The sequence below is a fragment of the Scyliorhinus torazame genome, chromosome 5 (assembly GCF_047496885.1).
Source record: "Scyliorhinus torazame isolate Kashiwa2021f chromosome 5, sScyTor2.1, whole genome shotgun sequence".
Taxonomy (NCBI): domain Eukaryota; kingdom Metazoa; phylum Chordata; class Chondrichthyes; order Carcharhiniformes; family Scyliorhinidae; genus Scyliorhinus; species Scyliorhinus torazame.
Window position 1 is genome coordinate 263,590,815 of NC_092711.1, and position 25,384 is coordinate 263,616,198.

Consider the following 25,384-nt stretch of genomic DNA (forward strand, 5'->3'; position numbering starts at 1 on the left):
GAAACGCTTGAGCTACTTAACCCGTCCAGAACTGAATTCTATTTTCACTCCACATACAATGCTCTCCCCAGACTGCACTTGTCATGTCTGGAGAAGTGGAAATGTTTGACAAGTTCAGAAATAGAAAAAGCTCTGCCCCAATATCACAGCAATATCCAGTGCAACTAATGATGTTCTAATTATGCTCTGTAATTCAGATTTTTAATGATGAAAATGTGTAGATTTTAGAAAGCAGTTAGCCGGCTGCCCACTTCAACAGCTGCTACAGGAGGCTTTGAGGTGCAGGTCAACCTCGGGAGAAGCCTTCTATGGATCTCTGAGTATTCACGACATGTAGGATGCAATTCTCCAGTAGGTGCTCCCGCCAGCAGTGAATCAGGACTGTTTCCGACTTGCCTGGGAGCAATGCTGATGTGCCATTTCATGGCACTCAGACATTTTTTTCACAAGGTCAGTTTTACGTTGGATTTGAGAGGGCGGGGCCAAAATGCACTGACATGTTCCGCTACTTAGAGATCGAGGTGCTGTTTTCAAAGGGCCCGATCTCAGAATAATGATGCAGTGCTCCCCCCCCCCCCCCCCCCCCCCCCCCATCACTGGCAATGTCCCCCCAGGTGCGGAGGCAGCGCTCAGACAGAGCACCTGGTCTTTCTGGGAAGATTTCTAGAAGAGACAGCCTCTTTAAACAAACTGCAGTTAGAAAGAACACTTGGTCAAAAGAGGAAGCACTTCAGAATTAATGGACCCCTGTAGAGATATATAAATAAAGTTACCTTCATTTGAAATTGCCTGGACATGCAAGCAAGAGACTTGTAAAAGTCAATGGACTGTGAAATTGAATGTAAATAATGCAGTCCAAAGCTTTTAGGTTTCTAAGCATGCACAGAGGCTTGGAAACGCTAAAGGGCCATGGAATTGACTGTGATAAAAAACTTCAAAGGTTTCCACCATGTTGTAGGGAAGATTTTCACCTTCTTCTTACAGATCATTGATATATGCATGCTGGGAGAGTGTTTAAAGGTTTTACGGCTACAGAGGGAACACTTCTGACTTCTTCTGATAGATTATTGATATCGACATGCTGGGAGAGGGTTTAAAGGTTTTGATGCTACAGAGAGTACACTTTCACTTTCTTCATTGTAATTGACATGCTAGGAGATGCCAACAAATCAGAGGGCAGACTTTAAACTGAGTTGACATGCCAAAAGACAATTTAAAGATTCTCAAGGTTACAGATGGGAAGACCTGCCAAATTACCCCATCCAGGGGAAGACCCCCTACCTGAGCCCCTTCAGCCCAGCCCAAGCATCCCCAACCTCCACCTCCAGGTGTAGGAAGGGTTCTCTCCCCCTTGCCCCCTTTGGAGTACAAGATGCCATGTCCCCATTTGTCAAGACTTTTACCAATTCATGCCAGTATGACTCCTGGCTGGGGAGGGGCGGGGAGGGGGGGGGGGGGGGCTCTTGGGCATTCCAGGAGGCTGGTGAATCAGATTTCCTGCCCGATAATGACATTCAGATTAATGTAAATGGCTATTAGCATCCTGTCACCCACTCTGGGCGAGAACCTCTTCGGGATCAGCAGGAATCTTGTTGTGGTCAGTGGGATGGGCCGGTAGATTCACAATGGGTTTGATGCCCGGCGGGAATCCCGTTTTTGCCCTCACGTCTGATTTAGCGGATCATCGTGATTCCCACCTCTGGCTAACAGCCCCAGAGAATCCCCCTGTAATTTCCAAACTGCATTTCACTATTGAGAAAAATCAAAAAGATAATTCCAAATGTTATCCAATATGATTTTATTTTCATGCTTAATGCAGTATGTTCTATTGGCTGAATAAGACCTTAAAATTACATTGTGAAATACAAGCATAGGGTCTGCAATCTTGAATTCATGCACCCAATCTAGTTCTGAAATTCCTGGTAACACAGCCGAAGGAATTTCATAAATTACATGATTATTAGAATTAAGTTCACCCAGTCACTAGGAACAATTTGTAGATGGTGAATCTGGTAACTAGTAATTTGTGAGAAGCTGGAATCAGAGGGTGGTAAAAGTGAGAGACTAAAAAAATCTTATGATTGAAGAAAACAGTAAATAAAAGAGAGCAATAAAGAGGAGATAATTTTGACTTTGAGCACTAATACAAAAGTTGATAACGATACATGGCCCATTTTACACATGGGGGTGTGGGGGGGGGGGGGGGGTGGGTGGGTGGGGGAGGGGAGGTTGGGGGGGGGAATATCAGTTATAGAGGGTTACATGTGAGATTGAATGGGGAGAGGGACATGTGAGAAAGTAATAAAAGCCGGCATAATGACGCCAATAAACCGATGAGCAATGAGGGGGAGCAGATGGGAGGGGCTTCAATTTGATAACCTGATGCCTGCTGGTCATTTGTGCACTATGCACAGCGTAGATATCAGAAAGCTTATAACTGGAACAACTAGTTTGAGTACTTACGGTACTTAAGTACATGGAAACAGTGTTATATACTAATTTATTTTATTTTTTAAAAAATGATTTTGTTGAAGGTTTTACATTTTGTACACTGGACATTCAACAAGGGTATGTGCATCGGTCACAATATACATGGCACTTCCCTTTGTGCCGATCCATCTTCCTCCAACACCCTTGGTCCCTCCTCTCCCCCCCCCGGCCCCCTTTGTTGTTTCAGGATCTTTTCTTGGGTCGCTTATTATGCAGTGGGCAGTTATCTTCTATTTAATGTTTTCCCCTTCCCCTCCCCCGCCTTTGTCAATTGGTCCCACCCCTTTCTCCTCCCCCCACCCTCCCACCTCCGTTTTGGTGTTTCTTTGGGAGTTCCATTTCTTGTGGACTCTCGGGGCCCCCTGATATATGCTTTGGCTATTTTCTGGCCTTCCCCTCCTCTCTTTCTGGCCTCCCCATCTCCCCTCCCTTCCATATCCGTTCCTTGCAATTTCGTAGGCTCCCATGTTTCCACTTCTTCGTAGGACTTTGTTGGGGATCTTTGGATTGTTCCCCCCTCGCCCTGCGCCCCTCCCCCCCAAACACACACACAAACGCCATAAGCATCTTATCTTTTTTTTGTATTCATTTAAGGGGTGTGGGCATCGCTGGTTAGGCCAGCATTCATTGCCCATCCCTATTTGCCATTCAGAAGATGGTGGTATACATGCTCGAAGGGCCAGATGGCCTACTCCTGCTCCTAGTTCTTATGTAAGTTGCCTTCTTGAAAGGCTGCAGTCCTTGAGGTACAGGTACACCCACTATGCAGTTAGGGAGGGCGTTGCAGGATGTTGCCCCAGCGACAGCGAAGGAACGGCGATATATTTCCAAGTCAGGGTGGTGAGTGACTTGGAGGGGAACCTCCAGGTGATGGGGTTCCCAGGTATCTGCTGCTCTTGTCCTTCTAAATGGTAGTGGTCATGGGTTTGGAAGTGCTGTCTGAGGAACCTTGGTGAGTTACTACAGTGCATCTTGTAGATGGTACACAAGGCTGCCACTGTTCGTCAGAGCTGGAGGGTTTGAATGTTTGTGGAAGGGGGAGCAATCAAGCGGACTGCTTTCTCCTGGATGATATTGTGCTTCTTGAGTTTTGTACACTAACAAAGCTTAACAAAGCCCATCTGGGCCTCAGGAACCACCTCTGGTACGCAGTTCTCCAGCCACTTAGACAGGATTTTTGCGAGTATTTTCACATCCACATTGAGCAACAAAATGGGTCTGTATGATCCACATTCCATTGGGTCTGTGCCCTTTATGGGTATCAGCAATATGGTGGCATGTGTTAGCGATGTAGGCAGGTTGCCCCTCATTAGCGACTCTGAGAACATCTCCCATAGGCCCGGGGCCAGTGACGTCGGGGATTTTTTGTAAGTCTGCTGGGAACCCGGTGCCTTCCCCACCTGCATGGAGTTGATGCTCTCCAGGACCACTCCCAGTCCTAGTGTTGCTTCAAGCCCCCTACGTCTGTCGTCCCCAGCGACTGGCATGTCCAACCCGTTGAGGAACTGTTTCATCTCTGAGTCTCAGTTGGTGGGCTTAGAGGTGTACAGCCCCTGGTAGGAGGCCTCAAATGCTTTGTTGACCTTCTTTGGTTCGGCTACCAGTCTGCTTCTGCTGTGCTATTTTCTTCATAGCTTCCTGCTTTCTCAGTTGTCTCCATGTTCATCGAAGGTCCCCTGTGTCTGGTTAAATTGGTGTACTGCCTTCCTGCTGGATGTGATGTGGAGATGCCGGCGTTGGACTGGGGTGAGCACAGTACGAAGTCTTACAACACCAGGTTAAAGTCCAACAGGTTTGTTTCGATGTCACCAGCTTTCGGAGTGCTGCTCCTTCCTCAGGTGAATGAAGAGGTGTGTTCCAGAAACATATATATAGACAGATTCAAAGATGCCAGACAATGCTTGCAATACGAGCATTAGCAGGTAATTAAATCTTTACAGATCCAGAGATGGGGTAACCCCAGGTTAAAGAGGTGTGAATTGTGTCAAGCCAGGACAGTTGGTAGGATTTCGCAGGCCAGATAGTGGGGGATGAATGTAATGCGACATGAATCCTGGTGGATAGCATGTTAAAGTCCATTTGTAGCTTTTTCGTCTCTGCCAGCAAGTCTACAGTCGGGGCCTCGGAGTACCTTCTGTTGACCTCCAGATTGGAGTCGATCAGTTGCTGCTTTGCTGCCCTCTCTTCCCTGTCTCTGCGTGCCTTATAGGCAATAATTTCTCCTCTAATCACAGCCTTCAGTGTCTCCCAGTACGTGGAAGGTGAGAGTTCTCTATTCCGGTTGTTAGTAACATACTCGCCTGTGGCCTGTGATATTTTCTGGCAGATGACCTTGTCGGCCAGGAGAATCATGTCCAACCTCCATGTGGAGCGTTGGGCACGACCCGTCTCCAACCTCACATCCATGTAACGTGGAGTGTGGACGAAGATTACAATCGCGGAGTATTCCGTTCTTAATATCTCTGGAAGCACCGATTTCCACATTACAAAGAGATCGATGTGTACTGGCAGAAACAAAAGAGAACTCCTTCTCCCCTGGGTGCATGAACCACCATGGGCCCATTGATCCCATCTGTTCCATCAATGTTCCCAGTTCTCCAGCCATACCAACTGTTTTCCCCGTTCTGGGGTTTGATCTGTCCGCCAGTGGGTCCTGTGCACAGTTAAAGTCTCCCCCCATGATCAGTCGGTGGAATCTATGTCAGGGATTTCCGCCATGGTCTTCATTACAAATTCTGTGTTGTCCCAGTTGGGAGCGTACACGTTCACCAGGACTGCCGGTGTCCCGTCTCGGACACTGCTGACCATGACGTACCGTCCTCCCTGGGTCCGTAACCGTCCTGGTGTCTATAAACCCCGTCTTCTTACTTATCAGTATGGCTACCCCCAGCTCTCATCCCGTAACAGAAATGGTAGGTCTGTCCCAGCCAACCCTTCTTTACCCGCAGCCAGTCCTTCTCCCTCAGGTGCGCCTCTTAGAGGAAGATTATGTCAGCTTTCATACTTTTCGGGTGGGCGAAGACTTTGGATCTTTTCCCTGGGTGGTTAAATCCCCTGACGTTCCATGTGACTATCATGATGGCTGGTTTCTATCCCCCGATTCCTGCGGGATCAACCATACTTACTTTGTGGAAGCGAACCTGCACTTTGAGATTTCCCTTTGTTAGAGGGCCATCCAAAATAGCCGTGGTCACCGTTCCCACCATGTGACGGGCCACTGCGCTCCCAGGTTTCCCTTTGTCCCGGGGCCATCTAACAAGGCTGCCAACTGTGTGTACGCCATGTGGGCGAGCCCCACCACTCCAGGGACCCTCCAAAGTGGCTGCTTGCGGTGCCAAGTTGTTCCATGTTACCAAGAGTGACCTGCTGAGGCCAGTTTCGAGCCCTTCCTCCCCCCTCGCTGTTTCCGCTGTGGTTTTGTTCCCCACTCTTGCTGCCCCCCTTACCTCCTTCCATATCCCCCCTTCTGCTCAACCCCTCCCCCGGGTGCTGTGTCTCCCCCTGCTCCTGACAAAAGCTGCCTTCCCGGTGGGAGATGCTCCATGGACCCCTCTCACTCGTATCTCCTAGCTCTAGCTTTCCTGCTACTGTAGTGGCCCCCCTCCCAGAGTCAACCTGACCCCCTCCTATGCCAGCTCTGTTGCTGTTCCCATTATCTCCTCCTCACCCTCTCCTGTGCTTTGCTGCACTTGCCCGCTCCTCTTTGTGAATTGGTTCCCTTGTTCATAACGAGGCGATGCAGTCCCGCGCAAAATTGTCTGTTGATTTCCTCCGCCTCCTCTGTGCTTTCCTCATTGCTGTCTCCCTTGCTGTCTGTGCAAACCGTTCTTGTGGATGAACCCCTCCGCCTCTGCAGGGGCAGTAAAGTAATGTTCCTTGCCCTAATATATTACCAGAGCAACCCAAATTTAATTTTATTTTTGTATATGGGCCGATTTTGCCTGTTAAATTCTACCTTGAGTTTGCCAGTTCTGCCCCAATGTCCTGGTAGACTTTGATTTTATGTCCCTCCCAGTTGCAAGCCTTTGTCTGTCTGGCCCACCGAAGGCGCCTCATGGGTCTGCTGACTGTGGTAAACCACTGAAGTGTATTATATGTGTATTGTGGTAATTGGCCACTGTATTATATGTAATGTGGTAAACCACTGCCCGATGGCTCCGCCTCCCCTCAGGCCCGGTATAAAGGTGGCTGGTCTCCGCCTCTGATCCAGTTCGGGATCAGAGGCCAGGAGGCTTTCTGTTTAGTTTATTAAAGCCTCAGTTACATTCACCACTCGCCGTGTGTTCATTGATGGCATATCAATTTAATAAACTAATCCGCTAAGATTAATTCATCACTCAAGCCTGATCGCCTGGAGCTGGACCCACAGGCAGCCGACGCCACTGCAACATTCGAGCACTGGCTAAGCTGCTTCGAAGCGTACCTCGGATCCTTCACCGAAGACTTCACCGACCTCCAAAAGAAGCAGATCCTCCATGCACGGGTGAGCCCGCAAGTCTTTTTTCTCATCAGGGACGCCCCCTTGTATACGGAGGCGATAATGCTGCTGAAGGGCAATATGTAAAGTCTGTAAACGAGGTGTATGCTAGGCACCTTCTTGCCACGAGACGACAACTAGCAGAATTCCTGAATTCCTCTGCCAGAACTGTGACTGCCGGGCGGTATCGGCTACCCAACACGTGGAGCTGTTGATCAGGGACGCTTATGTCGCGGGCATGAAATCAAACTACATCCGCCAGTGATTGCTAGAAGGGGGTACACTCGGCCTCCCAGAGACAGTGCAGCTCTCAAACTCGCTGGAGGTGGCCTTCCAGAACATGGAGGCCTGCACCTCCAACCGCCTGGCACCCTCGTGGACTTCGTAGGCGCCGCCATCATCCGACCCGGGTGCGGCGCAAGCCTGTGCTGTGCAGAAGCCCGAAGTGTTACTTTTGCGGCCAGGGTAATCATCCCAGACAACGCTGCCCTGCACGGAATGCGACTTGCAACGGATGTGGGGGGAAGGGCCACTTTGCGAAAGCCTGCCAGGCCCGATCTTTCCCTAAAGCTTCTAGTCCCAGCAGCGCTGCCTGCTGCCTGTCGGGGCTGCCCCCAGCTGCCGCGCCACCCGCCACGTGCGACCCATGGGCACCGCCATCTTCGATTTCGGCCGCCACGTACGACCCATGGGGGCCGCCATCTTGTACTCCACCTGCCGCGCGCGGCCCATGGGTGCCGCCATCTCCGATGCCACCCACTATGCACGACCCATGGGGGCCGCCATCTTGAGATCACTCCGCAGCCTCCCGGGAGCCCTACTCACCCGATCGTGCGCTGGCTGCCGCTATCTCCGACCGGCCTACCCATCATCTTCCGAATCTCGCCTCCATCACAGTCGACCAGTCCCGACCTCATCACCTCGCGAAGTCTACGATGACCGTCTGGATCAACGGGCACGAGACGGCTTGCATTTTCGACTCCGGGAGCACAGACAACTTCATACACCCAGATACGGTAAGGCGGTGCTCCCTCCCAATTTTACCCGCGACCCAGAAAATCTCCCTGGCTTCCGGATCCCATGCAGTAGAAATCCGGGGGTACTGTGTCGCGACCCTTACTGTACAAGGCGTAGAGTACGTTAACTTCAAACTCTACGCCCTTCCCCATCTCTGCGCTGCCCTATTACTGGGCCTCGACTTCCAGTGCCACCTCCAATGCCTTACCTTAAAGTTCGGTGGACCCCTGCCCCCCTCACCATCTGTAGCCTCACGACCCTTAAGATCGCCCCACCCTCGCTCTTCGCTAACCTCACCCCGGACTGTAAGCCCGTCGCTACTAGGAGCAGACGATACAGTGCCCAGGACAGGGCCTTTATCAGGTCGGAGGTCCAGTGACTCCTATGAGAGGGGATCATTGAGGCTAGTACCAGCCCCTGGAGAGCCTAAGTGGTGGTCGTCAAGACTGGGGAGAAGCACCGGATGGTCATCGACTACAGTCAGACCATCAACCGGTACGCAGCTCAATGCGTACCCCCTCCCCCGCATATCTGACATGGTCAACCAGATTGCGCAGTATCGAGTCTTCTCCACAGTTGACTTGAAGTCCGCGTACCACCAGCTCCCTATCCGTCCGGAGGACCGGCAATACACTGCCTTCGAGGCAGATGACCGCCTCTACCACTTCCTCAGGGTCCCCTTCGGCATCACGAATAGGGTCTCGGTCTTCCAACGAGAAATGGACCGAATGGTTGACCAGTACAGGCTGTGGGCCATGTTCCCGTACTTAGATAACGTCACCATCTGCGGCCATGACCAGCAGGACCATGACGAAAACCTCCGGCACTTCCTCCACACCGCTAAACTCTTGAATCTCACCTACAATAAGGAAAAATGTGTGTTCCGCACAACCCACCTAGCCATCCTTGGCTACGTTGTGGAAAACGGAATCCTAGGGCCCGACCCTGACCGCATGCGCCCCCTCCTGAACCTCCCCCTCCCCCACTGCCCCAAGGCCCTGAAGAGATGCCTGGGGTTCTTCTCTTACTATGCCCAGTGGGTCCCCAATTATGCGGACAAGGCCCGCCCACTTACTAAATCCACCATTTTCCCCCTGACAGCTGAGGCCCGCCTGGCCTTCAACCGCATCAAGGCAGATATTGTCAAAGCCGCAATACACGCTGTGGACGAGTCCATTCCGTTCCAGGTGGAGAGCGATGCGTCGGACTTTGCTCTGGCTGCTACCCTCAACCAAGCGGGCAGGCCCGTGGCTTTCTTCTCCCGTACCCTCCATGCCTCGGAAATTCGACATTTCTCCGTCAAAAAGGAAGCCCAAGCCATCGTTGAAGCTGTGTGACATTGGAGGCATTACCTGGCCGGCAGGAGATTCACTCTCCTTACTGACCAACGGTCGGTTGCCTTCATGTTTAACAATACACAGCGGGGCAAGATCAAGAACGACAAGGTTCTGAGGTGGAGGATCGAGCTCTCCACCTACAACTACGATATCTTGTATCGAGCCGGGAAGCCCAATGAGCCCCCAGATGCCCTATCCCGCAGTACAGGTGCCAGCGCACAGGTAGACCGACTTCGGGCCCTCCACAATGACCTCTGTCACCCGGGGGTCACCCATTGTTTTCGCTTTTGTGGTGAACACCACTAGTGGTATATTATATGTATTACGGCACTGCACGTATATTAGAGGTACGATGGTAAATCCCTATTGTATAAAAGTGTGTGCTTTCCTGAGCTGCAGCCATTCTGGTTCCAGCTACAGGAGGCACAACATCTTTGTTCAATAAATTGATGTACCGTCAATTACCATGAGACGAGAGTGGTGGAATAGTCGAGGCTTTATTGAACAAGATGTTGTGCCTCCTGTAGCTGGAACCAGAATGGCTGCAGCTCAGGAGGACTGGGAAAGAAGCACAGGATGGTCATTGACTACAGTCAGACCATCAATCGATACACGCAGGGCGATGCGTACCCCCTTCCACGCATATCTGACATGCTCAGTCAGATTGCGCAGTATAGAGTCTTTTCCACAGTAGACTTGAAGTCTGCCTACCACCAGCTCCCCATCCGCACGGAGGACCGGCAATACACTGCGTTCGAAGCAGACGGCCGCCTCTATCACTTCCTTAGGGGTCCCTTCGGTGTCACTAATGGGGTCTCGGTCTTCCAGCGAGAGATGGACCGAATGGTTGACCGGTACGGACTGCGGGCCTCCTTCCCGTACCTAGATAACGTCACCATCTGCGGCTACGATCAGCAGGACCACGACGTAAACCTCAAAAAATTCCACCATACCGCCAAACAACATAACCTCACATACAATAAGGAGAAATGCGTGTTCCGCACCAACCGTTTAGCCATCCTTGGCCACGTAGTGGAAAATGGAGTCCTAGGGCCCGACCCCCACCGCATGCGCCCCCTCCTGGAACTCCATCTCATCCACTGCCCCAAGGCCCTGAAACGATGCCTGGGGTTTTTCTCTTATTACGCCCAGTTGGTCCCTAATTATGCGGACAAGGCCTGCCCACTCATTCAGTCCACAGTTTTTCCCCTGACGGCTGAGGCCTGCCAGGCCTTCAACCGCATCAAGGTGGACATCGTCAAGGCCACGATGCACACTATCGACGAGTCCCTCCCCTTTCAGGTGGAGAGTGATGCATCAGACGTAACTCTGGCCGCCACCCTCAACCAGGCGGGCAGACCCGTGGTCTTCTTCTCCTGCACCCTCCATGCCTCCGACATTTGGCACTCCTCGGTCGAAACGGAGGCCGAAGCCATTGTGGAAGCTGTGCGACATTGGAGGCATATCCTGGCCGGCAGGAGATTCACTCTCCTGACTGACCAACGGTCGGTTGCCTTCATGTTTAATAATACGCAGTGGGGCAAGATCAAAAATGACAAGATCTTGAGGTGGAGGATCGAGCTCTCCACCTATAATTATGAGATCTTGTATCGCCCGGGGAAGCTCAACAAACCCCCTGATGCCAGCGCACAAGTGGACCGACTCTGGGCTCTCTACTATGACCTCTGCCACCCGGGGGGGTCACCCGGTTCTTCCATTTTCTCAAGGCCTGCAACCTGCCCTACTCCATTGAGGAGGTCAGGACCGTCACCAGAGACTGTCAGGTTTGCGCAGAGTGCAAGCTGCACTTCTACCGGCCAGATAGAGCGCACCTAGTGAAGGCCTACCGCCCCTTTGAACGCCCCAGCGTGGACTTCAAAAAGCCCCTCCCCTTCACCGACTGCAACGCGTACTTCCTGAACATGATTGACAAGTACTCCTGGTTCTCTTTCGCCATCCCATGCCCCGATATGACTTCTGCCACGGTAATCAAAGCCATGCACAGCATCTTCACTCTGTTCGGTTTCCCCGCCTACATCCACAGCGATCGGGGATCCTCTTTCATGAGCGATGAGCTGCGTCAGTTCCTGCTCAGCAAGGGCATCGCCTCGAGCAGGACGACCAGCTACAAGCCCTGGGGAAACGGACAGGTGGAGAGGGAGAACGGGATGGTCTGGAAGGCCATCCTGCTGGCCCTGCAGTCTAAAAATCTCCCGGTCTCCCTCTGGCAGGAGGTCCTCCGCGACGCGCTCCACTCCATCTGATCGCTCCTCTGCACCGCGACTAATGGGACCCCTCACGAACGTGTGTTTGCCTTCCCCAGGAAGTTCGCCTCCGGGGTCTCGCTCCCAACATGGCTGTCAGTTCCTGGACCCGTCCTCCTCCGGAAGCATGTGTGGAGCCATAAATCAAACCCCTTGGTCGAAAAGGTCCACCTTCTACATGCAAACCCGCAGTACGCCTACGTGGCACCCTCACAACGGGCGCCAGGACACAGTCTCCCCCCGGGACCTGGCATCCGCTGGGTCCCCACCCATGACCCCCCGACCTGACATCCCCCCCTCCGGTTGCCTCATTCACCCCTGCGCCAATCACTCTCCCTCCAGCGAACCTCACCACAGCCCCCACCCCAGCAGGATCCGTCCTCCCACTGGATCCACTCAGGGGTGGTGAAGATGAGGACAACACGCTCCCGGAGTCACAGGTGACCAGGTCGGCACCCACATCACCACCAGGACTGAGGCGATCGCGGAGGAGGGTCAAGGCCCCTGACAGACTTAATTTTTAATGTTTCCACCACCCCCGCCGGACTCTTTTTTAACAGGGGATGAATGTGGTGAACACCACTAGTGGTATATTATATGTATTACGGCACTGCACGTATATTAGAGGTACGATGGTAAATCCCTGCCTGCTGGCTCTGCCCAGCAGGCGGCATACAATAGTGTGTGCTCTCCTGAGCTGCAGCCATTCTGGTTCCAGCTACAGGAGGCACAACATCTTGTTCAATAAAGCCTTGATTGTTCCACCATTCTCGTCTCATGGTAATTGACGGTATATCAACTTTATCAAGGCTTGCAACCTGCCTTACTCTATCGAGGAGGTTAGGACCTTGACCAGGGACTGACAGGTCTGCGTGGAGTGCAAACCGCACTTCTATCGGCCAGACAGGGTGCACCTGATAAAGGCCTCTCGCCATTTTGAGCGCCTCAGTACTGTCTTCAAAGGGCCCCTCCCCTCCACTGACCGTACCGTATACTTCCTCAACGTTGTTGACGAATACTCAAGATTCCGCTTTGCCATCCCATGCCCTGACATGACCTCTGCCACCGTCATCAAGGCCCTGCACAGTCTTTTCACCTTGTTCTGGTTCCCCACTTACATCCATAGCGATCGGGATTCCTCCTTCATGAGCGATGGGCTGCGTCAGTTCCTACTTAGCAAGGGATTCACCTCCAGCAGGACGACCAGCTACAACACCTGGGGCAACGGACAGGTGGAGAGGGAGAACGCGACGGTCTGGAAGGCCGTCCTCCTGGCCCTACGGTCTAGAAGTCTCCCAGTCTCCGGCTGGCAGGAGGTCCTCGCCGATGCGCTCCACTCCATCCGGTCGCTCCTGTGCACTGCAACCAACGAGACCCCTCACGAATGTATGTTTGCCTTCCCCAGGAAATCCACCTCCGGGGTCTCGCTCCCGTCCTGGCTGGCAGTCCCAGGGCCCGTCCTCCTCTGGAAGCATGCGAAGAGTCATAAATGAGATCCCCTCGTCGAGCAGGTCCTGCTCCTCCATGCCAACCCACAATATGCCTACGTGGCACATCATGTCGGGCGGCAGGACACAGTCTCCCTCCGGGATTTGGTTCCCCAGCGACCATCACCACCACCCCCGGCCCTACACCGTCTCCCACCACCTCTACCCACCTACCTCAAGAACTGGCATCCGCAGGCCCACCGGCGACCATCACCACCACCCCCGGCCCTACACCGTCTCCCACCACCTCTACCCACCTACCTCAAGAACTGGCATCCGCAGGCCCACTGGCGACCATCACCACCACCTCCGCCCGACACCGCCCCCCCCGACCCCCCTCCACCGACTCAACAACTGGGTGAAGAAGAGGACAACATGCTCCTGGACACGCAGGTCTCGACACCGGTGCCCACACCACAGCCGGGACTGAGGCGATCACGGTGGAAGGTCAAGGCCCCCGACAGACTTGATCTTTAAGTCCACTTCATTCCCGCTGGACTCGTTTTTTTAACAGTGGGTGAATGTGGTAAACCACTGTAGTGTATAATGTGTGTATTGTGGTAAATGGTCACTGTATTGTGTGTAATGTGGTAAAGCACGGCCCGATGGCTCCGCCTCCCCTCGGGCCCAGTATAACGGTGGCTGGTCTCTGCCTCTGATCCAGTTCGGGATCAGAGGCCAGGAGGCTTTCTGTTTAGTTTATTAAAGCCTCAGTTACATCCACCACTCGTCGTGTGTTCATTGATGGCATATCACTGACCCACTTGCTCGCCGTTCTTTGTCCCTTGCCGCAGTTCTTGGTGTCCCTGCGGCCACTTGAGCTGCTGCTTCCTGGCATTTTTACTGTGTATCTTGTCGCTGAGGGTGAGGGGATGTTTTAGTCTGATTTTGCGGGCTAAATTCGGTCTAAAGTACCTAATTTTCTGTCATACAGAGGAGAGCCAACTGATGTGCAACTATTCACCACATCCCTGTCACCGGAATTCCCATAATATAGCATCCTGACATTTATGAGATTGGAAAATAAAATCTGGAGATCAAAATATACAACTGGGATTGCAAAGTTTGGTCCAGATATTTAGGCCGGGATTCTCCGTTTCGAAGTCCAAGTTCTCCCACCAGCGGAGAATGATGACAAGTTTGCGCTGCCACTAGTGCTGGTGAGGAGCAATTCATGCTTTGCTAATAGATCAACATGCTGGCAATGGCCATCCTGCTCATGTCCTGAATCCCTGGGGGCTAGGCATCTGATTTGCTGGGGTCGGAAAGTCCGTTGAGAGGCTGACAAGCTGGAGCAGATTTTAAGCACTCCACACAGCCCACACTCTCATTTCAGCAAACAGGCCGAGAGCTAAAAGACCTGCTCCCAGGTTTCTGGATGGCGACATTTTTTTAAAATTTAAAATATTTTTATTGAAATATTTGTAAAATTTTATAACGAAAACAGAAAAAGAACAATAGGCGTTAAACATTAACATAGTGCAAAAATAGATATTTCCCGGAACGGCTCTGTCTTCACAGGCCACTGAAAATAACAAAAGACAAACAAGCACAACACTAACCCCGCCCCCCTCGGAAAGCTGCTACTGCCGTTATTTTCAATTAACTTTCCCCAAGAAAGTCGACGAACGACTGCCACCTCCGGGAGAACCCTAACATTGATCCTCTTAAGGCAAACTTTATTTTCTCAAGGCTGAGAAACCCAGCCATGCCTCTACACTCGAGGGCTTCGAGTCCCTCCACAATAACAGGATCCTTCTCCGGGCTACCAAGGAGGCAAAGGCCAGAACGTCGGCCTCTTTCACTCCCTGAACTCCCGGGTCTTCCGACACACCAAAGATCACCACCTCTGGACTTGGCACCACCCGCGTACCTAGCACCTTGGACATTGCCCTTGGAAACCCCTGCCAGAACCCTTCAAGCTTCGGGCATGCCCAAAACATATGGACATGGTTTGCTGGGCTCCCCGCACACCTGTCTTCTACCCCGAAAAACTTGCTCATCCTCGTCGCCGTCATGTGTGCCTGGTGAACCACTTTAAACTGTATGAGCCTGGCACATGATGAGGAGGAATTGACCCTACTTAGGGCTTCCGCCCATAGTCCCGGCTCGAACTCCCCTCCTAACTCCTCCTCCCACTCAACTTTAAGCTCCTCCACCGGGGTTTCCTCCGCCTCCAACAGCTCCTGGTAGATATCCGACACCTTCCCCTCCCCCACCCAAGCACCGGACACTACTCTGTCTTGTATCCCTCGTGGTGGCAGCAGCAGGAAGGCCATCTCTGCTTCCTCAAGAAGGTTCACACTTGTAAATACCTAAACTGTTCCCTGGTGGTAATTTAAACTTTCCAGCGCCTGGAGGCTGGGAAAGCTCCCATCTATAAACAGGTCACCCATCCTTCTAATACCCGCCCTCTGCCAGCTCTGGAACCCGCCGCCCATTCTACTCGGCAGGAACCTGTGGTTATTACATACCGGGGTCCAGACCGACGCTCCCTCCACCCTCTTGTGTCTCCTCCACTGCCCCCAGATCTTCAGTGTCGCCACCACCACCGGACTTGTGGAGTAGCGGGCCAGCGAGAACGGCAGAGGCGCCGCTACCAGCTCCCAAACTGGTGCCTTTGCATGACGCCGCCTCCAACCATTCCCATGCAGACCCCCCCCCCCAATACCCACTTCCTGATCATGGCAATGTTGGCCACCCAGTAGTTTGATAGCGCCAGCCCACCCTCCCCCCCGACTGCGTTCCAGCAGCACTCTCTTCACTCGCGGGGTCTTGTTTGCCCACACAAATCCCGAGATGATCTTATTAACCCGCTTGATGGGAAGGCACTGGAATACAAATAAGAACCTGGGGAGGACCATCATTTTCACGGTCTGTACCCTCCCCGCCAGTGACAGCGGGAGCATGTCCCATCTTTTAAAGTCCCCTTCCATTTGTTCCACCAGCCGGGTCAGATTAAGCTTATGCAACAAATCCCACTTCCGGGCCACCTGTATACCCAGGTAACGAAAGCTCTTCTCTACCCTCCTCAGCGGCAGCTCCCTCAGTCTCTTCTCCTGCCCTTTAGCCTGGATCACAAACAGCTCGCTCTTCCCCACGTTCAATTTATACCCCAAAGAACTGCCAAATTCCCTTAAGATCCGCATGACCTCCCCCATCCCCTCCAGTGGGTCCGAAATATACAGGAGGAGATCATCTGCACAGAGTGAGATCCGATGCTCAACTCCCCCCTCCCCGGACCAGCCCCTGCCAGTTCCTTGAAGCTCTCAGCGCTGTGGCCAGCGGCTCAATGGCTAGAGCAAATAATAATGGGGAAAGTGGACACCCTTGCCTTGTACCCTGGTGCAATTTAAAATACTCCGACCTAAGCCGGTTCGTGCGCACGCTTGCCACAGGCGCCAGGTACAGCAATCGCACCCACCGGATAAAGCCCTCACCAAACCCAAACCTATCCAGCGCCTCCCACAGGTACTCCCACTCCACCCGATCGAAAGCTTTCTCTGCACCCATCGCTGCCACAACCTCTGTTTCCTCCCCTTCCGAGGGCATCATAACAATATTTAAAAGCCTCTACACATTAGCATTAAGTTGCCTGCCCTTAACGAATCCCGTCTGGTCTTCCCCTATCACCCCCGGGACTCAATCCTCTATCCTCGTGGCCAAGACCTTAGCCAATAGCTTGGCATCCACATTTAGCAACGAGATTGGCCTGTAAGACCCACACTGTTCAGGGTCCTTATCCCGTTTCAGAATGAGTGAGATCGAGGCCTGTGACATTGTAGGGGGGAGGATTCCCTTCTCTCTCGCCTCATTAAAGGTCCTCATCAGCAGTGGGCTCAACACTTCTGAAATTAAAAAAATAAATTCCACCGGGTAGCCACCTGACCCCGGAGCTTTGCCCGACTGCATGCCCTCCAGCCCCTTAATAATTTCTTCTATCTCGTTTGGTGCCTCCAGCCCCTCCACCAGACCCTCCTCCACCCTCGGGAACATCAACTGGTCCAGAAATTGCCTCATCCCCTCCGCACCCACCGGGGGATCCGACTCATATAGTTTGCTGTAGAGTCCGTAAAAACTTCATTCACCCCCCCTGGGTCTGAGACCAAGTTGCCCTCCTTATTCTTTACTCCCACAATCTCCCTGGCCGCCTCTCTATTCCTAAGCTGGTGTGCCAGCATCCTGCTCGCCTTCTCCCCATATTCATACACCGAACCCCTAGCCTTCCTCAACTGTTCTACCGCTTTCCCTGTGTTCAACAATTCAAACTTTGCCTGAAGCTTGCGCCGCTCCCTCAGGAGTCCCGCGTCGGGGGCCTCCGCATATTTCCTATCCACCCGGAGTAACTCCTCCACCAATCTCTCCCTCTCCGCCCTTTCCCTCTTTTCTCTTTGGGACCGGGTCGATATAAGCTCCCCTCTAACTGCCTTCAGGGCTTCCCAGACCGTCGCTGCCGAAACCTCTCCCGTGTCGTTTGTTTCCAAATAGCTCTGGATACTCTTATTCACCCGCCCGCAAACCACCTCGTCTGCTAACAACCCCTCGTCCAGTCTCCACAGCGGACGCTGCCCTCTCTCCTCCCCAAGCAGCAAATCTACCCAGTGCGGGGCCTTTGGGATCAATGCCCTGCCCAGAACAAAAAAATCAATACGGGAATAAACTTTGTGGACGCGGGAGAAGAAGGAAAGCTCCTTTACCCTCGGCCGTGTAAGCCTCCAGAGGTCTACGCCCCCCATCTGTTCCATAAAGCCCTTCAGCTCCCTTACCGTCGCCGGCCTCTTCCCTGTCCTGGATTTTGAGCGATCCAATTCAGGTTCAATGACCGTATTAAAATCCCCTCCCATGACCAAGTTGTGTGACTCTAGGTCCGTGATTTTGCCTAACACACACCTCATAAAATCCACACCGTCCCAGTTCGGGGAGTAGACATTCACGAGCACCACTCGGGCCCCCTCCAGCTTCCCACGCACCATGATATACCTACCCCTTTTATCAGCCACTATTCGCCCAGCCTCAAATGCCACTCGCTTGCTGATCAGAATTGCTATCCCCCTGGTCATCGAGTCCAGCACTGAGTGGAACACCTGACCCACCCAACCCTTCCTTAATCTCTGGATGCCGACATTAACATGATGCTGGACACTATCGAGGAAAGGAGAGCCACCCTCTTCCCCAAGGCAGGGCTTAGACATCTGCCAGGTATAATGAACAAAGTCTAGCAGGAAGTGGCAGAGGCAGTGAGTGCGGACAGCCTCACCAAGAGGACCATCATGCAGGAAAAAGATGAATGACCTCCTTTGAGCATGTTGGGTGAGTAACCACCTGTGTGTCCCTGGCATCATTCCCACCCTTGAATCCTCATATCTGCCCCCAATCCCCTATATGCCAGTAACACTCCACCTGCCAACATGTCCCTCAGAACCCATCCTCCAGGACACCCTAACACATGTCCTGGCGTCTTTGGACAAGAGCCGTGCCCATACATGCGATCAGCTAGAAACAAAACTGGCACGCTGAAGTCTCACTATGTCATTTATATGTCCCCTAGGATAAAGCTGGCCACAATCAGAGGGAGCATCAGAAGACAGGCAGTGGCATCCCAGAGATACGGGTCCACACCCACTTTGAGGAAAAGGACATGGAACTTGTGGGAGAGGCTGAGGAGTGAGCTGTGGCTGACATGGAGTTTGGCATACGGGGAGGAAGTGAGAGTCCAATGCAACTCAGATCTCCCTATCTCAAGTCATTCCTTCATCCGTTAGCCCTGTCCAAGATCCGACTCCATGTCTTTTGTATTCTAGGATCCCCGTAAGATGGGGCTGGGCCATCTGGGGTTGCAGCCCTCACCCAGAACCTCAGAACACCCCGGAGCACAACTCTGGGGAAGACACCGACTCCTCAGCGCAGCTTTCATCTGCACTATCCCAGAGACGATCACCTCAATGGGAACTATTAGTGATCGGGCTCCTGGGTCACACTCCAGTGAGCACCACATATATGTTGCTGCATATAACAATAGAATAATAATAATCTTTATTGTCACAAGTAGGCTTACATTAACACGACAATGAAGTTACTGTGAAAAGCCCCTCGTCGCCACATTCTGGCACCTGTTCGAGTACACGGAGGGAGAATTCAGAATGTCCAAATTATCTAACAGCACGTCTTTCGGGACTTGTGGGAGGAAACTGCAGCACCCGGAGGAAATCCACGCAGACAGAGGGAGAATGTGCAGACTCCGCACAGACAGTGACCGAAGCCGGGAATCGAACCTGGGATCCTGGCGCTGTGAAGCAACAGTGCTAAGCACTGTGCTACCATGCCGCCCTCAAATTAGGTAGGCACTCCCGAGGGAGCGGACGGTCAGTGGGCTGCCTAATCCCAGGGAACAGCTGCCGCCATGACAGAAGTTGGCCTTGTGGAAAAGATGATCCCATCATTGGTGCAGATTCAGATTCAGTGCCTGAATTTATAGGCGGGGGTGGCATCAACATTCCAGCGTTTGCAAGAACTGCTGGAGGACTTCAATCGCCTTCAGGCACAGTTGATGTTGCCAACAATGCCTGGCACCCAAGCCAACACTGAAAGTGTGGTGTCTGCGGTGGAAGGGCCGGGTGAAGTAGCCAGAGCCATATGTCAGGACGTCCAAGGCTTAGGGCACACTTTGCTGTCCAAGGCTGAGACTTAGGACAGGTCCCCATCACACAACCAGAGATCATCTGAGCGGTCAGAGGTATGGTATCTAAAAGCCAGCAGTCAGACTTTGACAGACAATGAGGAGCACCAGATTCATTCCACAGCGAGGCATTATCATCCTTTGTCCCGCAGACTAGATCCGCTGATATTGCTCACCCAGGCCCAACACTCTGTAATGATGCTGAGATGATCTTCAGCGGGGGAAGGGGGAGCTATGGTCGTGGGAAGGTGAGGTGAAAGGCTTTGGGGAAGGTGAGGTGAAAGGCTTAGGGGAAGGTGAGGTGAAAGGCTTAGGAGAAGGTGGGGTTAAAGGCTAAGGTGTGGTTGGGGGAGAAGGGAAGAAGGCGGCGGACCTGCCAGTGTTTTGGCCTCCTAATTGGAATATCGGGAGGTGACCAGGTTGTCCTTGGTGCAATGGCACTGAATGACTCGTTTGGCAGCCTGTCGAGCAAGCTCCAGGTCCTGTCATTCTGCCTCCTCCCCCAACATGTCGCCCGCCGCTGCACCATGTTGTGCAGGACGCAGCAGACTTCCACGATGCACACGGCCCTCTGGGGGCTGTACGGGAGTGCCCAACGAGAGCAGTCCAGGCAACGGAAGCGCATTTTTAGGACCACGATAGACGAGATCATGTAGTCCACACTGCACCCCTGATGCCATCAGTGACTGGCACCTGGCCCTTAATGTGGGAAGCTTCCAATTTCACCACCCTACCCTGCCAATGGGGTACTGGTAGCTGCCATGACGGGTTTAGGGATGGACCCTGTAGCTCCTGTCCTGTTTCTCCCAGTGGGGTCTACTGTGGGTATCCTCATTGAGTGAGCCTTATGTCTTCCCGCCGAAAGGGTGGCAGATGTGTGGTGGTGATGTTTATACTGTGCAGGTATGCGGATCCATGCTAAGAGACTGGTGTCCGGGTACGTCCTACAGATGTGGGTAACAAAGGGATATCTGCCTTTTCTGGGAGTGTAGCTCCAGTGTGATGGGGAGCCAAGGTTTTAAACAGAGGTTGCAACAGGAAGAAGGTCAAGGTTCCTGGGCAGGTACAGGATGGATGGACTCATACGTTTAAAAAAAATTTAGTACCCTATTATTTTTTCCAATTAAGGGGCAATTTAGCATGGCCAATCCACCTAGCCTGCACATCTTTGGGTTGTGGGGGTGAAACCCAGGCAGATACGGGGAGAATGTGCAAACCCCACACAGACAGTGACCTGGGGCCAAGATCGAACCCAGGTCTTCAGCACCGTAGACAGCAGTGCTAACCACTACATCACCATGCCGCCCTGACTGAGATGGTTTGCTGGGCAATGTAAACCTGCAGGGCTTGAAGACATCGCCTGATCCTTATGAGTGGGCTAGCTAATAGTCTCACCAGTGAGGCTGTTAATCTGAGTGTGGCAATTTTCCACAGAGGGTTCCAGTGGCACCGGTGGATGTGTCCTTTGTTTGGGGTTACCTCTGTTAATCCCCTGCTTCCTCTGGTATGCAGCTGTGCATTTAAGGAGTGCCAAATCCTGGCGGTCGACGATTAGCCATAGCCAAGCCCCTATCCTTGTTTAGACTGCTGAGACATGAGGGTCTCCAGATGGGTGGGCTGGATGGGATCCACATGATCAGGTGACATCAGAGCATCGCCTGGATACTGGCAGCAATCAATAGTCTCGACAGTCAGGAGCTTGTAAGTTACACCTAAGTGTTGGTTGCAATGCTTTTAGAACAGTTATGGGAAGTTCTGCCAGGGTACCTCGATCCTGATGGGGTAAACCCCAAGTCCACAGACTTGCCTCAAAATTGGTCCCCACTAGTCCCAGAGATCCAGGCATTCACCCCTCCCCCGCCCCCCCCCCCCACCCTCACACAGCAAGCCCGGTTAATGTACAAAGTTTTCTTACCTCCTTGCTGCCCCCGTTTCTCGGCTGACGCTCCATTCTCTGCGCGATCGGGATTCCCGACTACAGCGACAGGGACCAGAGAATCCTGGCCTTAATGTTAATGTGTTCAACTGAAATTATTTTTACTTCAGGAAAGGTGTAACCCATTTATTTTCAGTGGGTTATTTCAAATGGGCTGCATCTCCACTAACACAGTGAAGACCAGATTTTCAGAACCATATTATTATATGCCTGCCGCCTTGTTGTACGGCATGACCGCTGCAGGTTGTCAGCCGTGGACATGCGTGGCCAGGGACCTGGCCATTCTATTTGCGGCTCGGGAGCTGGGAATTTCACGCGATGCCGCTGCTAGTCCCTCACCAGTCTCGGAATCGGTGACAGGGTCGGCGCCGATTCTTTCATTGTAAACCTCCCGCGAATTTTCCGTTCAAGCCGGCATGTAGCCGCTGAAACGGAGAATCCAGCCTCCTATTTATCAAAGTGTATTTTGTTGGTGAGTAATGACATGGCCAGGGCAGCACGGTGGTGCAGTGGGTTTGCCCTGCTGCCTAACGGCGCCAAGGTCGCAGGGTCGATCCCGGCTCTGGGTCACTGTCCGTGTGGAGTTTGCACATTCTCCCTGTGTTTGTGTGGGTTTCGCCCCCACAGCCCAAAGATGTGCAGGCTAGGTGGATTGGCCACGCTAAATTGGCTCTTAATTGGAAAAAATGAATTGGGTACTCTAAATTTAAAAAAAAGTAATGACATGGCTTGCTGTTTTTCTATCCTTTTGTCATCATTTTAATTGTTTCGCTCATTTCCCGCTAAAGGAATCAATGAGACAGGCTTGCTAAGTAGAAGAATGCTATGATACTTGTCCATTCTTCTCTAGCCATTCTTCATGTGATACATCAGTGTTTTTCAAACTTTCTTTATTGGGACCCACTTTAAACAACCGGCCGATCTTCACGACCCATGCCGGCCGACCTTCACGAAACACCATTTTTGCTTTCCTTTAATGCGACAGGTGAGCCTGCTTTGTCCTCACGATCTCACTTGCTTTGTCATTCAATGTTACATTTCTCCTAAGGATTTCAGCTGATTACTTAAGATCTCGCTGCATCCTTTGAAAAAATCAAGAGGTTTGTCCTCGAACTCACCTTCAAATGTCTTTGTAATTTTGAGGGGTTTAAACTTTAATTTGCCAGGACTTCCTGGCACAATACAAGTGGCTTTGCATCCTGATTTGCATTGGCACAATTAATAAAGCCATACCTCCAGAAATCATATTTATACTGCTTTGTTCCCGATTTCAGCTTATTTTTAATGTCCATCAGAGGCCTAGGAGCTCACACCAGCATTGCTTTGTCCTGCCGTGAACTCACCTGAGAAGCTCTCTTCAGCAGATTCAGCTGTGAGAACCTGGCCTGAGGTCTCTGGCCCCTCTTCCTTATTACAAAATGATCTGTCTTCAGTTCTTCACACAGTCCTGTTGCTCACAGCTACAAAATGGAGGAATCTCTCCTCCAAGGTTTCGCGTCCAAAGTGCATGTCAGTGCAGGTGCCAGAGTATGACTTGCTCTCTGCCACCGTTTCTGGCGGAAGAATCTGCCATGTATAAAACATAAATGTATTCCTGGGATAGCGGCCTGACGTCAGGAGGAGGCCGTCTGCCCGGCTGGGCCTGCGGGCTACCGGGTCCACCTGAGGGTGCACGCAAGCGCAGGGTGGCCAATATTTTCAACCTAAAAGCTGGTCGCGGCTGTTAGGCGTTTTCTCCTGCAATCGGGAACGTCGCTACTGATCACTCCTTGACCCTCCCGACACTAACCTGCAACACTGAATTTATAAAACTCTGGGCTGGATTCACCGTTTTGAAGGCTAAGTGCCGACGCCGGCGTGGAACTGTGCCGACGTCAAAATCAGCGCCAAACCCTCACCGATCCTACGACTGAGGGGGTAGCAGCTGCGCTGAGTAAAGCTTCCGACTCCCACGATATAGACTGGAGAATGGCCGGGTCTGTGGCCGCGCATGCGCACAGCGACGATTTGCAGCAGTCGAGCCGTAAAACATGCGCCGGCTGTACATGGACCCGACCTGCCAAATAGTTCCCCCTTGGCCACCCCCACCACCCCCCGGCTAGCAGCATGGCTCCCGCCGAGTTCCCGACCACTGAGACCTCACATCTCCCGCGCGTTCGGGAACTCGGCCCATCGGAGGCGGAGCATGGGGGAGGGCCTTCAGGTGACGCGCCAACACCGTTCCAACGGCGTACGCAGCGCGACACGATGACGCCATTTCGGAGGGGTTGGAGAATAGAAAACAGGCGTCAAACCAGCGCCGCACCCTTCCCCTGCCAATCAGCCATGCCCCTTTTTGGGCCAGCCCTCGGTCCATGTCACGTGACCCGCCAGGCCCTCCTCAGTAGTTCACCATCACTGATCTCTTCCCAACTGCGCCACACCAACCACACCCCTATCAGCAACCCTCCCACCATCATCAAACAAAAAACTAACTCCCTCCCCACCCCATGCTTTCCTCCTGGCAACCCCCCCCCCCACTTTACTTCCGTTAACCTGCCCACCTAGCTAGCATTGTGGCCCCCGCTCAAGGCCTTCAACCAGCCTACCCCCCTCCAATTCCCCTCCCCCCGAACCAACCCAACCATCTATCCGACAAGAGTAACAAAAGGCACACTCACCATTGTTGCTTCCCTGTCAAAATCTGCCCGCAAAACCCGCCACCAAACACGTTAAAGAACACCCAAAAACCCCATCAAAGTTCAATGTCCTTACACTCCTCCCAATAAGTCCCTCAAAAACCCCATCGCCTCCTCTGGCGTGTCAAAATACCACTCTCACTTCTGGAGAGTCACCCACAGGTAGACCTGGTTCAGTACCCTAAACCTCACCCCCTTTTTAAAGAGGGCAGCCTTAATCCGGTTAAACCCGGCCCTCCTCTTCGCCAGCTCCGCACCTGAGTCCTGGTACACCCGCAGCTCATTCCCTTTCCAGGTACATTTCCTGGTCTGCACTGCCCATCAAAGGAGCTTCTTGTCCAGAAAGCGGTGCAACCGCATCACCATCCCCCGTGGTGTCTCGCCCGCCTGCGGACACCTCAGCGCTCTGTGCGTCCGGTCCACATCCAGGGACTGATCAAAGGCCCCCCTCCCCCATCAACTTGCCCAACAGCTTTTCCAAATCCACCGCAGCCTCTGCACCTTCAATGCCTCCAGGCATCCCGACATCCTTAGGTTTTGTTTCTGGAGCGATTCTCCAAATCTTCCACCTTCTCCCTCAGCTTTTTCTGGCTCGCCTGCATCACTTCCATCTAGCCACCAGCGAGGTCATCTGCCTCCTTGTGCTCCCCCACTGCCTCCTTGACTTTCTGTATCATCAGGCCCTGGGACTCCAGTCTCTGCTCTACTCATTCGATCCCAGACCTCAGTGGTTCCACCACCTTGGCTAGGTCTTCCAGGGCCCCTTTCCTCTGCTTCCAAAATCTATCATTCAGACACTCCGCAAACTGCTCCGTCGACCACTGAGCAGGCAGCAGCACAGCCCCCTTGCCCTCCGCCATCTTTCCCTGTGGTGCACCACGAAAAACTTCCTGCTCCAACTGCACTTTCTTTCTCGTGGCGCTCCTCGTCCGCTGATCCATGCACCAGCTACACCAGAGGAGTATTACCTTCCCCAGGCACTCCTGTACTTTTTGCCCTCAACTACTTTGCCCTTCAAGCTG

The 25,384-nt window shown here is 52.7% G+C and overlaps 1 protein-coding gene across 10 annotated transcripts in view; it reads right to left on the bottom strand.

The window, feature by feature from the left end:
• Positions 1–25,384, bottom strand: part of dlg3 (discs, large homolog 3 (Drosophila)) — a 1,021,949-nt gene that overhangs the window by 431,769 nt on the left and 564,796 nt on the right. The gene's annotated exons all lie outside the window — the stretch shown is intronic.